The sequence below is a fragment of the Lissotriton helveticus genome, chromosome 7 (assembly GCF_964261635.1).
Source record: "Lissotriton helveticus chromosome 7, aLisHel1.1, whole genome shotgun sequence".
Classification (NCBI taxonomy): Eukaryota; Metazoa; Chordata; class Amphibia; order Caudata; family Salamandridae; genus Lissotriton; species Lissotriton helveticus.
Genome location: NC_136068.1, coordinates 85,791,744 through 85,805,044, shown reverse-complemented (window position 1 = coordinate 85,805,044; position 13,301 = coordinate 85,791,744). Strand labels below are relative to the sequence as shown.

Sequence of the window (13,301 nt, the reverse complement as noted above, 5' to 3'; positions counted from 1 at the left end):
AAATCCTTATGTATCGCAACTGGTTCTTATGTAAAGCACTCTGACACCTTCGGGTAATATCTGCACTATATAAAATCGCATTAAATTAAATAAAATTAAAAGAAAAGAAATAAGAGCTTGAGGCAGGGGAGAGAGAATAATAAAATGGAAAGCGACTTGGGAAGCTATGGGTGAGGTGGGGGCTGGGTGGGGAGGGAGCAATACGGAGCGCATGGGGGTGGGGATATTTAATTGGAGAGCATAACTTACACAATTTTCAAAAACAAATGTTTCTTTCTTGAACGGGTCAAAAAATACTAAAAGAGCACCATGCTTCGGTCTTTGAACTGGCAAATCCTTCGCAAAGATTACCGGGTCAGTTACTGAGCACTGTGTTCAGCCATCTTGAAACAGTAATAGTGCTCATTTAATGCAGTGCAGGAAACTGTGGAAGGGACGCTAAATTGTCTTTGCTGGGAGTTTACCATTTGTTTCTTTTAATTTTTCAATCAGCAAAACTGTGTATTGTTGCTGTGAGCCAAAGCACGAAACAAAACTATGGCTACGCTCTAAGTTTGAACTTTGCCTTTCACACTGTAGTCCTCTGTCTGTTTCGGAAGCAGCGAATCCGTGTGTGTCAGGAAAAGGGGGACTGAATGTGATTGGTTGCTGATTTCAAATATGCAGATTTTTAAAACCGTGAGTCATCCTGGGAATATTTTATTGCGGAGAAAGCGTCTGCCTGTGCATCTTTAGATTGTTATTTTGTGGTGTTCTACAGCCATATCTTTTTGTTGGAGTTGATCATGTAGAACTGTTACCTACTGTACGTAAAAAAGGTTTCTACTTTTTCCGGCCGTGTGAGCTGCAGACGTTAGTTTTATGACTATACTTTCAGGGATCATTTCTATAGTTCTTAACTGAGGAAATGTGTTTGAAAGTGTTTGGTCTTCGCTAACCACGAGGAAGAATTGTAGTGTTTCCTTCTGAGCGCGAAGCGAGTGGACAGTTGTTGCATTTATGCAGCTGCTGTTTGCTATTGATGACCGTTCCTCTCTCTTTTACAGGAGAGCTGGAGGAAGGAAACACAAACTGAGTGGTTAGCTCATCACTACTGTTCAAGAAAGTTTTATTACTCAAGTCGTAAATACATCCTTCTGATGCATATCTATGTCTGGGAATGCGTAAATATGGGTGGATGGTTGCAGAGTAACGCATAGCAGCGAGCTGGCTTGGTCTTGCGTTTTTCGGGATCATAGATCTCGCAGACATTTTCCAGGGGGCCAAAAAGTTTGGGCAGTCATGTGCCCAAGGGCCGCATTGATGCCAGCAGGGTGGCAGATGTTGTCCATGTCTAATAGCAACCCAGGCCGCACAGACGATGAACATAACCGACTTACCTCCTGGTTCATTATTTCAATTGCAGGGTTGGAGGAAGCATGAATGTTTTTTAAATACTTCTCAATGCACTGATATACTGAGGCAAAACGCTTCTGCATGTTGAAGGAATGCAAGTTTTTTAGATTTTTTTTTTTAGAGACTTTCACATTTGTTGCAAGTTGTCTTTAAAAAAGAATGTGTTCCTTAAGTTCAGTGGTGCAGGACACATTCACTTCTTTTCTTTGACTTTAATTAATAAGTTACTTTAGTTGTAAATAAATGCTTGGCCCTTTAATTACCATCTTTCGGACTAATAGAAGAGAAGTGTGGCTCACTGGTTAGAGGAGGCAGACCCTGAAGCAGAGGTCAGACCCGGACCAGGGTTCAATTCCCGACGCGGCAGGGTCTTGAGCCCAAATAGCCACGGACTCGATAATTCTCGTTTCGGTGCCTCATCGAGTCACGGGTTCACACTCTGCAGCTCCGGGCATTAGCTTGCTTAATCTCCACTACGGCCCCCCCCCCCCCCGCGGAGGGATGCCTGGCTTTCACCTTGGGGATGCCCAGTTCGGGTATCTCACAGGGAAAAAGCCAGGACGGTTCCCAAGGCAAGCGCCGAGATGCCTACGGGTAATCGAGCACTATATAAGAATGCATATTAATAATAATAATAATATTAGAGCTCTGTCAAGTAAACAGCAGCCCGGTGCTGCTGTACACCAGGGAGCCGCATGTAAAGGGCAGGAGAGCTGCTTTGCGGCCCCTGGGCCGTACTTTGAGTATCACTGCTCTAGATTTACTAAGCCATGCAAAGCCACGCAAGGTGGCCTTCCGCCACTTAGTAAATCTGGAGTTGCCTAACACTGTCTTGTATGACGCAATGACAACACAAGGGCTTCATAAATCTGGGCCTTGCATATTGGCTATCTTTAGAGCTTACACTTCTGCCAGACAGTTAGTGCTGCACAAGCTGCGCCAAATTCTGTTGAAAGGGGCTTTCCAATGCTATTTAGGCTTTTTAGACTAAAACCAATTACAAGTCTTTGTAATTCTGCCTCGTCCGTCACATTGGTCGCATTCTCTGTCCCCTCGCTTCTACATTTAATGATAATTGTAGCTCCCTATAGTGTTGTCATATGCAATATTAGAACGCTGGGAACTTGAGAACTTCATGGAGAAAATGGGAATGTCAGCTAGTGGTAAACTGTACTAAAAAAAAAAAACAGCGCCTTGAAAGTTCTAATGCTGTAATGAGTAGAACCGCAAATGACACCATTTTGAATTGCCATCATTGCCCTAAAGCCAGGGAAACGATGTGGCTGGATTGGCATGTTGCTCTCACAGACTGAGAGCTGAAGTGACATCACACTGCAGGCTGCCCTCTCAGACTGATACCTGAAGTGACAGCACACTGCTGGCTGCCTTCGCAGACTGACACCTGAAGTGACAGCACACTGCAGGCTGCCCTTTCAGACTGATAGCTGAAGTGACAGCACACTGCAGGCTGCCCTTGCAGACTGATAGCTGAAGTGACAGCACACTGCTGGCTGCCCTCAGACACTGAGGGCTGAAGTGACAGCACACTGCAAGTTGCCCTCACAGAGTGAAAGCTGTAGTGACAGCATCCTGCAGGCTGCCCTCACACACTGAAAGCTGAAGTGACAGCACACTGCAGGCTGCCCTCACAGACTGAAAGCTGAAGTGACAGCACACTGCAGGCTGCCCTTGCAGACTGATAGCTGAAGTGACAGCACACTGCAGGCTGCCCTCTCAGACTGATACCTGAAGTGACAGCACACTGCTGGCTGCCTTCGCAGACTGACACCTGAAGTGACAGCACACTGCAGGCTGCCCTTTCAGACTGATAGCTGAAGTGACAGCACACTGCAGGCTGCCCTTGCAGACTGATAGCTGAAGTGACAGCACACTGCTGGCTGCCCTCAGACACTGAGGGCTGAAGTGACAGCACACTGCAAGTTGCCCTCACAGAGTGAAAGCTGTAGTGACAGCATCCTGCAGGCTGCCCTCACACACTGAAAGCTGAAGTGACAGCACACTGCAGGCTGCCCTCACAGACTGAAAGCTGAAGTGACAGCACACTGCAGGCTGCCCTTGCAGACTGATAGCTGAAGTGACAGCACACTGCAGGCTGCCCTCTCAGACTGATACCTGAAGTGACAGCACACTGCTGGCTGCCCTTGCAGACTGACACCTGAAGTGACAGCACACTGCTGGCTGCCTTCGCAGACTGACACCTGAAGTGACAGCACACTGCAGGCTGCCCTTTCAGACTGATAGCTGAAGTGACAGCACACTGCAGGCTGCCCTTGCAGACTGATAGCTGAAGTGACAGCACACTGCAGGCTGCCCTTGCAGACTGATAGCTGAAGTGACAGCACACTGCTGGCTGCCCTCAGACACTGAGGGCTGAAGTGACAGCACACTGCAAGTTGCCCTCACAGAGTGAAAGCTGTAGTGACAGCATCCTGCAGGCTGCCCTCACACACTGAAAGCTGAAGTGACAGCACACTGCAGGCTGCCCTCACAGACTGAAAGCTGAAGTGACAGCACACTGCAGGCTGCCCTTGCAGACTGATAGCTGAAGTGACAGCACACTGCAGGCTGCCCTCTCAGACTGATACCTGAAGTGACAGCACACTGCTGGCTGCCCTTGCAGACTGACACCTGAAGTGACAGCACACTGCTGGCTGCCTTCGCAGACTGACACCTGAAGTGACAGCACACTGCAGGCTGCCCTTTCAGACTGATAGCTGAAGGGACAGCACACTGCAGGCTGCCCTTGCAGACTGATAGCTGAAGTGACAGCACACTGCAGGCTGCCCTTGCAGACTGATAGCTGAAGTGACAGCACACTGCTGGCTGCCCTCAGACACTGAGGGCTGAAGTGACAGCACACTGCAAGTTGCCCTCACAGAGTGAAAGCTGTAGTGACAGCATCCTGCAGGCTGCCCTCACACACTGAAAGCTGAAGTGACAGCACACTGCAGGCTGCCCTCACAGACTGAAAGCTGAAGTCACAGCACACTGCAGGCTGCCCTCACAGACTGAGAGCTGAAAAGACAGCACACTGCAGGCTGCCCTTGCAGACTGATAGCTGAAGTGACAGCACACTGCAGGCTGCCCTTGCAGACTGATAGCTGAAGTGACAGCACACTGCAGGCTGCCCTCACAGACTGAGAGCTGAAATGACAGCACACTTCAGCCTGCCCTTGCAGACTGATAGCTGAAGTGACAGCACACTGCAGGCTGCCCTTGCAGACTGATAGCTGAAGTGACAGCACACTGCTGGCTGCCCTTGCAGACTGACACCTGAAGTGACAGCACACTGCAGGCTGCCCTTGCAGACTGATAGCTGAAGTGACAGCACACTGCTGGCTGCCCTCAGACACTGAGGGCTGAAGTGACAACACACTGCAAGTTGCCCTTACAGAGTGAAAGCTGTAGTGACAGCATCCTGCAGGCTGCCCTCACAGACTGAGAGCTGAAGTGACAGCACACTGCAGGCTGCCCTCACAGACTGAGAGCTGGAGTGACAGCACAAGGCAGGGTGCCCTCACAGACTAAGAGCTAAAGGGACAGAACACTGCTGGCTGCCCTTGAAGACTGACACCTGAAGTGACAGCACACTGCAGGCTGCCCTTGCAGACTGATAGCTGAAGTGACAGCACACTGCAGGCTGCCGTTGCAGACTGATCGCTGAAGTGACAGCACACTGCAGGCTGCCCTTGCAGACTGATAGTTGAACTACGCGGAGGGACCTGCTCCTCCTGCCTTAATCTCCCAGCACCTGGCCTCACCTGGCCTGGGGGTAGGCCCGACTCTGCTGACCCTCCCGGGACCACTGCTGGACCAGGATCGTGATCTACCTGCTGTGAGGACCAGCTGGGGGTCTGTCTGGCAGGGATGGCGAGCCCGCTTGCTACAATCTGTATGGCTGCATCGCTGGAGCTGCAGCCTGGGGGCAGACCCATCCGCCTGTCGACCCTGCCGCTGCTGACATCGTGAGGTGACTGCTACAGAGGGGCCCCCCGAACCAACCTGGAATACTCCCTGAAGGGTGGTTCTAGGCCCGGCTGCTCCTCATCTTCCTCACCACTGCCGCTTGCGACACTTGCGGTCATCGGACTACATCACCTGAGGTGGGTGTGATCGGATGCGAAGCTTACCGAGCAGGGCCTCCTACCTCCAGGGGACAGAGCATCGCCTCGCCCGCGGCCGCCAGCTTGGTATAATAGTCCCAGACCAAGTGCGATTTATCCGACATCGCCAAGAGGCGGGCAACATACGCCCCTTAGCCCATCTCATTGAAAAGGTCCAGCGTAGAAACATCCCGGTCCTGCCTGGTGTCCCTAGATGCAGAGAAGGCGTTCGATTTGATTGTGTGGACTGGCGTTTCTATGTGCGATGCTACACAAAATAGGCCGAGGCCTGGTCATGATCTCTAAATTGATGGCTCTTTATGTTCGCCCCTGCTCACAAATTTGTATCAATGGCTGACTCACGCCCCTGTCTCTGTATACAGAGGAACCAGGCAAGGCTATCTGCTCTCTCCACTCCTGTTTGCCCTAGTAGTGGAACCTCGGGCGATTGCCAGACATATCGGGTATCCCCTTTGGAGGCTCGAGTACAGGGTAGCTCTCTTTGGCGACAAAATTCTCCTTTGCTTAACCACCCCTGCCTCCTCGCTGCCGGGACGTACTTCGCTTATCCACTCTTTTGAAAGAGTCTCTGGTTTCAAGATTTATACAGCCAAATCCCATGCCCTAAATCTTACTGTCTCAAACCCAGTGGTGAATCGACTACAGACCCTGGTCCCTCTACATTGGACTGACCACTCAATGTGATATATGGGCCTCAGCCTGACCCCCTTATTGTCCTCTTGGTCCCAGGCCAAATGGCAGTCATGTAGATGCGACATATGCGAATACATAATCCAGTGGAAGAACCCCCCTCTTTCTTGGTTGGGGAGCATCAATGTGATTAAAAAGTCCCTTCTTCCAAAAGTGCTCTATTTATTTTAAACTCTTCCCACCCCGATACCACAGGTAGACATCCAGACTCTCCAACAAGATCTAAATGCCTTTATATGGGGCAAAGGTTGCCCGCGCTTTTCAAATAAACTATACTACTTATGCTTCCCCGAGACTTGTCATGTCACCTCCGCTACATATCGGAATGGGTCATTCGCAAAAGCGAAAAAGACTGGCTCCACATGGACCCTGCGGTCTCCTGTAGGACCCTGTGGTACTTTTCCTGGCTCTCCAGATCAGCGTGCCCAGCAGTACATATGTTTTCACAAAGACAAGGGAACCCGAAAGGTATGCCATAGGGACCTTGGGCAGTATCAATTTACAAAAAACAGTAGTCCCTACATGTGGACCAGATAACATACAAAAATCATTAATCATACACCTGATAAGTAGTATGTCTTTTGTCCAGCCGGACAAGAAAATTTATTTTAAATGTTCTGGTTGATAAAGTGAATTTTAAGAACCAAAAAAGATAACAAGTGGGCACAGCCGTGAGTCGTGACCCACAACAATCAAGACAAAACAACAAAGAAATGGCAAGAAAAGAAAAGTCCCATCGGACTGCCGTATTCGCCAAAGCGCTCCGGCCATCACAAATTGAGCCATCACGCTCCTTTCCTGGCAAATCCATACAAACCTGATGGAAGCCCTGGACTTGATATGAAAGAAAGCACATCTATCAGCGTTTACTCATCAGTATTCCTGAACCTAAGAGGAAACCAACATTAATGCGATAATAGGCATTGTGTTAATAACTGTTGTACAAAACAATAATGTTGATAATTCTTGTCCTGATGATGATGTCACAAATGTAAAAAGGCATCGAAACGTCGTCGACTAAAAAACCCCATATGCAATATGATAATGCTATATTATTTGATGCAATGGTATGGTTATGTTTAAGAGATTGAGTCTGTAGCACTGACCACAAGTATACAGACAGATTTTCGCTTTGCCCTTTTGGCCATTTCTTTGTTGTTTTGTCTTGATTGTTGTGGGTCACGGCTGTGCCCACTTGTTATCTTTTTTGGTTCTTAAAATTCACTTTATCAACCAGAACATTTAAAATAAATGTTCTTGTCCGGCTGGACAAAAGACATACTACTTATCAGGTGTATGATTAATGATTTTTGTATGTTATCTTGTCCACATGTAGGGACCACTGTTTTTTGTAAACAGCAGTACATATATAGCTACCCCTACAAAAACAATACTTGACATCTGGGACAAATGCGAGGTCTCTAGAGGCCTAACATCGTTCCCATCTCCCAATATCCCTATAGCACGCAACCCCACCTTCCCGCCGGCCTTGCAACCTCATGCCTTCCTATCGTGGTCAGAGGGTGAATGTTGCACAATCCAGGACATATTTGAGGGGAATACCTTTAAAACTTTTGTACAATGTAAAAACTCTTTTCATACTGCGAACTCCTCAAGGTTACAATAATACGTCACTGGCTGCTTGCCCCAACTACATTCAAGGAGCAACTAGATCACTCACCCCCTTTGAAGCCCTGTTCCGGGCCTTTGAAGGCAAATGGGGATTAATCTCCTGCACATACAAGGTATTACAACACTCACACCAGATCCAACCCCACACATACCACAGACAATGGAATGTGGATGCTGAGGAGGAGGTCACACCAGAAAGCTGGGAACGGCTCTGGCACGATATTCCCAAAAATGTACAGAAGCATTCGCCAACACTAAACGGCTTACAAACGGATGACGCAATGGTATTACACCCCTGCCTGCCTGCAGAAGAAATGCGCAAACCTCTTCCTGATATGTTGGAGATGCCAGACTGCAATAGGCGATTTTATTCACATCTGGTGGACCTGCCTCAACCTGGTGATCTTCTGGAAACAAGTCCTCAGTCACATTAAAGACACCGGGGGCTTTCCTATACCAAGCTCTTCCATGGTGACCTTACTAGGCATTAGACCTTTTTTGGCTCGCTGCTATGACCCACTATGACTTGCGTCTCATAGCGCAGATGGTGGGGGCAGCAAGACAATCTATAGCCCCCTACTGGAAAAAAAAACTCCTCCCACCTATCTCGACACGTTCATTCGTCTCTGGTATGTCATGGCTCTGGAACTATTAACTGCCCGTCTTAATCAGACTTACACTATACTTGCCCAAATCTGGCAGCTGCTTATTCAACACTACTCTCGTCTAGAGAACTCTTGCATTGCCACCACCTCGTCTGCGGGCTCTGCAGCTGTTTGAAGACTCTCTCCTGCCGTACACTAGGGAGGCCCCCAATCAGCCCCCGAAATATGGTTCTGATGAGGCTCCCCCTTCCCCCGAAATCTTCCACTCGACTCCCCTGACTGCACTCTAGCTTACTCCTTCCCCCTCACGCCATATCCCTGGTATTGTCCCCCCCGGTTACTTGGTTACCCCAAATGTTTTTCTACTTGGGTATTAACAACGAACTCGCTGCAAACGTTCAGCTCGCCTCACTGGTGCAAAGCTGAATCTCCTACCCAAATACACCCTATGGCTGAGGATACCCCTATTCTCCATAAATTATAGCTACTGTATGTTGCTTGTTCCTTGCACAAAGGTACCTGACGAATTACTACTCCTACCCACAGTACAACCTGTTATATCCTGCTTATTTATTTAGTAAGAGTAACGGAGCCCCTGCCTTAAAGGATGAACCCTAGCAAGGATTAACTACTTTTAGGATAACGAACAAATTGCACCGGGTTTCGTGCATGAATGTATACAAAAACCATACGTTGAACACTTCCAATTATAAATCGTGCTAAACATGGAAATAGAAAAATATTATTTTTATTAAGTCTTCTTTTTTTGATAGGGTTTTACTTATTTAAAAATTATACAAATAATTCTTGTCATCTGTTACTAATTCTCATACATATCTTTCAATAACAATGGTCAATTAATCCTAATTACACCAAAATTATTTTATCATATATATCATTGACAACATAAAAATGGAAAATGATATAGTTGCGATGATCTATGGTGATGGTACACAGAACCAATCATCGCGTTTCGGCTACTGCCTTCTTCAGGAGTTCTGTATAACTCTATAACTCTATGAGACAAGAAAATATGTATAAATTATCTAAAGTGACAACGTAATGGCGAGATTCTTATCTATACAACATGATGATACTAGTGGGAAAATCAATTACATGTGGATAAGGAAGTGCTGAACTGTATCTTGGTTGTGAAGCGCTACTATTCCTAAGATTTAATCATTTTACTCTTTTGACAAAATAACATACAGTGCTAAATACTCAGAGTTATAGAGTTATACAGAACAGAACAAAAATATCCTGCTTATTTAATCATATGTATCCCAGTTTACCTATCTCCTAGCTGCTCAGCCAGTGTGAGTGTGAGAGTGGAATGTTGATGTGTCTGTGATGCTTGGAATGCTTCGGGCTTGTGTGGATGAGGTGTGACAGTGGGACGATGGGCTGAGCAGCAGAGCAGGCAGGCTGCTCCTGGTGGGGCTGATGTATATGGCTGAAGAGCAGATGCACATTATTACCATTCTGCAACCTGAACTTAATAAAGAAATACTTAAAATGCAACTTGGCTACTTCTGGTAAGAAACAACACAACCCTCACGCCTAGCGTTGCAGTGCGCAGATTTGCCCGCGCAGTGCGAGACATTTAGTAGGTAAAAATGAGGTTTGAGAAGCTGACCTAGGAATGGCACTCGCACAAGTGTGTGCCTTTCCTTTTGGGGCATGCTATTGGGATTTGAATGCGTGTTTTTTTTACCAAGAGAGCATGCAGTAGGCCACAGGTGGGTGCATTGCTCCATCCATGGCCTATTGGTGTCTATTACGGGCACCGGCTGTCCTGTGGTTTCAATTATCGTGCCCAGACACGGACGCGATAATTGAAACCACATGTCTGCTGGGGCGCGCGCACACAACTCATGGGATTGTTCTCTTTTTTGGATCCATTTCATTGGGAAGCAACTAAATGAAAGAAGGAAAGAAAGGTGGGCTGCTCGCGCGCACCACTCTATTTTACAGTGGGCACTTTAATGACAGTATTTATGTGTTCGATGTATGGTGCAGAGGATATATTCTAAATAAAGTTGTGCTTTTACCGGTCTATTGGGCTTTTGCATGGCGAAATTCCACGACTCCAATGGTCAATGTATTTTGCCAAGAACTCCAGTGATTCGCCCTGCACCGTGCTCTGCTGTTGCTGCTGTCTCTGGGGGTAATTGTGTACCCCCCAGGATGTCGCAGGTGCCGCTGTGAAGCCTGCCAGGCTCACACGCCTTCCTGCTCTCCAAAAGCACCGAGAGCGCTGTGTGCCTCACCGCAGCCGGCCCAGGACAGGAGTATAGTACTGAGGGCCGGTATTCTCTCACCACCGGCCCCCAATCTCCAGGATTGCTGTGTGTGTCCTGTTTGAATCAGGGCTGCCGGCAGCCTAGAGAGCACTTTGCCCACATTTACCGCCGACTGCCTGGGGCCGAGTTTGCGGTACAGAGTATCCGCATCACAGTGCGAGCGAAGCCGGAGGTTTGCCTGGTAACCAGGACGCCTGCGCCGATGTCACAGCCGGTGGCCAGAAAAAGCTGAAATACCACCTCATATAACCAACGTGGCCCGCAATCTGGGGGTGCATTTTGACTCTGACCTGTCTTTTAGACAACAAGCGGCTAGAGTGGCAGGCATGTGCTTTGGGGTAATAAAGGGACTGAGAAAGTTCTTTGATCTTTTGCCCTTTGAAGCAAGGAAAACAGTTACGGTTGCACTAGTAACATCACGCATCGATTACTGTAATAGCCTCTACGCTGGTACAAATAAAGCTGTCACACACAAACTTCAGATGGTGCAACATGCAGCTGCGAGGTTGGTTTTAAAGTGGCCGAAAAGATCATCTGCAACCAAAGCCCTTAAGGCATTACACTGGCTGCCTATTATAAAAAGGGTCTTGTTTAAAGTACTCTTAATTACTTTTAGAGCTGTCTACAACTCAGGCCCATCCTACCTGAGGAAAAAATTCAGCAGATACTGCCCAACCAGAGCACTGCGTTCAACGGCCAACCTACTTACTGTCCCAAGTTTCAGACTTAAAACTCGAGGGGGTAAATCCCTGGCGGTTCTGGGAGCAAAAGCCTGGAATACTCTTCCCCCCCAGTTGAGATCACTGGATAAAGAAATAGATTTCCGTAAACACCTAAAAACCTGGATCTTTAATCTACAAGACACGACTGTCCAAAGCCTAGTGTAATTCGGGTCTCGGTCAAGTAAGCATAGGAACTACCTAACATCTGGTGGTCCTTTCCGGGCGCCTAGATGCTCCTTGGAGCGATTGTCGCGCGTTATAAATTGGTATTTACATTACATTACAGCTACAGAGAGCAGGAAAGCCCCTGGGAGGAAGTCCCGTCCCGACCAGCACGTCCCCGCCGTATGATAAGGGCTCCCACCGGAGGATCGACTGGAGAGAATCCTCTCCGCGAAAGCAGCCTCAGGTAATACGCTTCCGGCTGCGCTGCTGTCTGTGCGAGGCCAGGGTTGGGTGGAGAACCGGCGGGGTTGTAGTGACTGAGTGGGCGCGCATTGTTGGTTACTCGTTCCGCGGGGGCATCCGTGATTGAAAGCGATCCTGAGAAACAGCATTCTCTGTGGTTACCAGTACAGCGGGGACTACATTAAAGGACAGCGTGGTTTTGGTTTCATAAAGTGCAGCGGGGCCATCCCATTGAGAAAAATCCATCAAGCGGAGCATACTGAGGTCTGTAAAAGACAGCATCCCGTTGTTGTCACATAGTACAGCTTTCTGGGTTACCAGTACAGTGGGGCATACAGACATTCGTGAAGGGCAGCGCTCTTTCACACCAGTGCCCAGTTGGTAGGAGCACAGTTTTAAAGTGACTTCCCGCATTGGAAACCGAGTCTACAGTCCTACTGACTCACTAAGTTCCTTTACTGTTGCTGGTTCAATGTGAAATCTGTAAAAATAATAAGCTTTGTCATTAAAATGTTGGGAACACAAAATAGGCAAACACTGCTTAGCAGTGTCAGCATTGCTTTTACTCCATGGTTTTTATGTTGAGCCTGTGACAGCATATGCACTGCATGCACTGTTGATTATGAGACACTATTGTTTTCATAAAGGACTTGCAGCCTGCCCATTGCTTATCATTTGTTGGCTTCCCACTCAAATTCCCCCTTCCCCGTCTGGTGCTCTCTCCCTCCTCCCTTGTTATGTTTTCTTTTCCCTATAACCCTCAACTCTGCTCTCTGTTATTGCTTTTCCTCTTCTCTCCCATTGTGTTGCTTCCTCCCCTCCCTCCTTTTTAGGTCTGGCCTGACCCAGCACATGCGTTGATCTGGCGAGACATTTAGTGAGGGCTCAAAAAAAGCTACCATGACCAGCCTGGCCTGCCTAGAGCTACAGTGCAAGTGCACGGTTGTGCGCTTAGGAGCTGATATGCCGAATGGCAAACCTCGTCATACTCATTAAGCTTCCGAGATCACTTTCGCCCAAGATCACTTTAGCAGCGCCCCTTTGATGTTCGCCTGCGATCACTGTCGCAGCGCCCCTTTGATGTTCGCGTTCGAAGAACAACAAACATCAAAGAACATGTTGTGTTAATGTTTCTCTGCTGCCCGTTTGACTTCCAATGTGCTTTCTCTTTCCACAAACTCGATGTTTGTGTTCCTTTATTTTGAGATGCTTTTAGTATTAGTCACACACACAACCACAACCACACACACAACCACAACCAAACACATAACCCCACGCACAACCACACACACAATCACACACACAACCACACATACACCACCACAACCACACACACAACCACAGCCACACGCACATAACAAACACACTACACAACCACAAACACAACACAACCACACCCAC

At 48.0% G+C, this 13,301-nt stretch overlaps 1 non-coding gene across 1 annotated transcript; it reads left to right on the top strand.

The window, feature by feature from the left end:
• The first annotated feature begins 861 nt into the window (after positions 1-861).
• LOC144771201 (small nucleolar RNA U3) lies at positions 862-1,080 on the top strand. The gene has a single exon (XR_013599160.1). It is a non-coding gene; the product is annotated as a small nucleolar RNA U3 (small nucleolar RNA).
• The last annotated feature ends 12,221 nt before the right edge of the window (positions 1,081-13,301 follow it).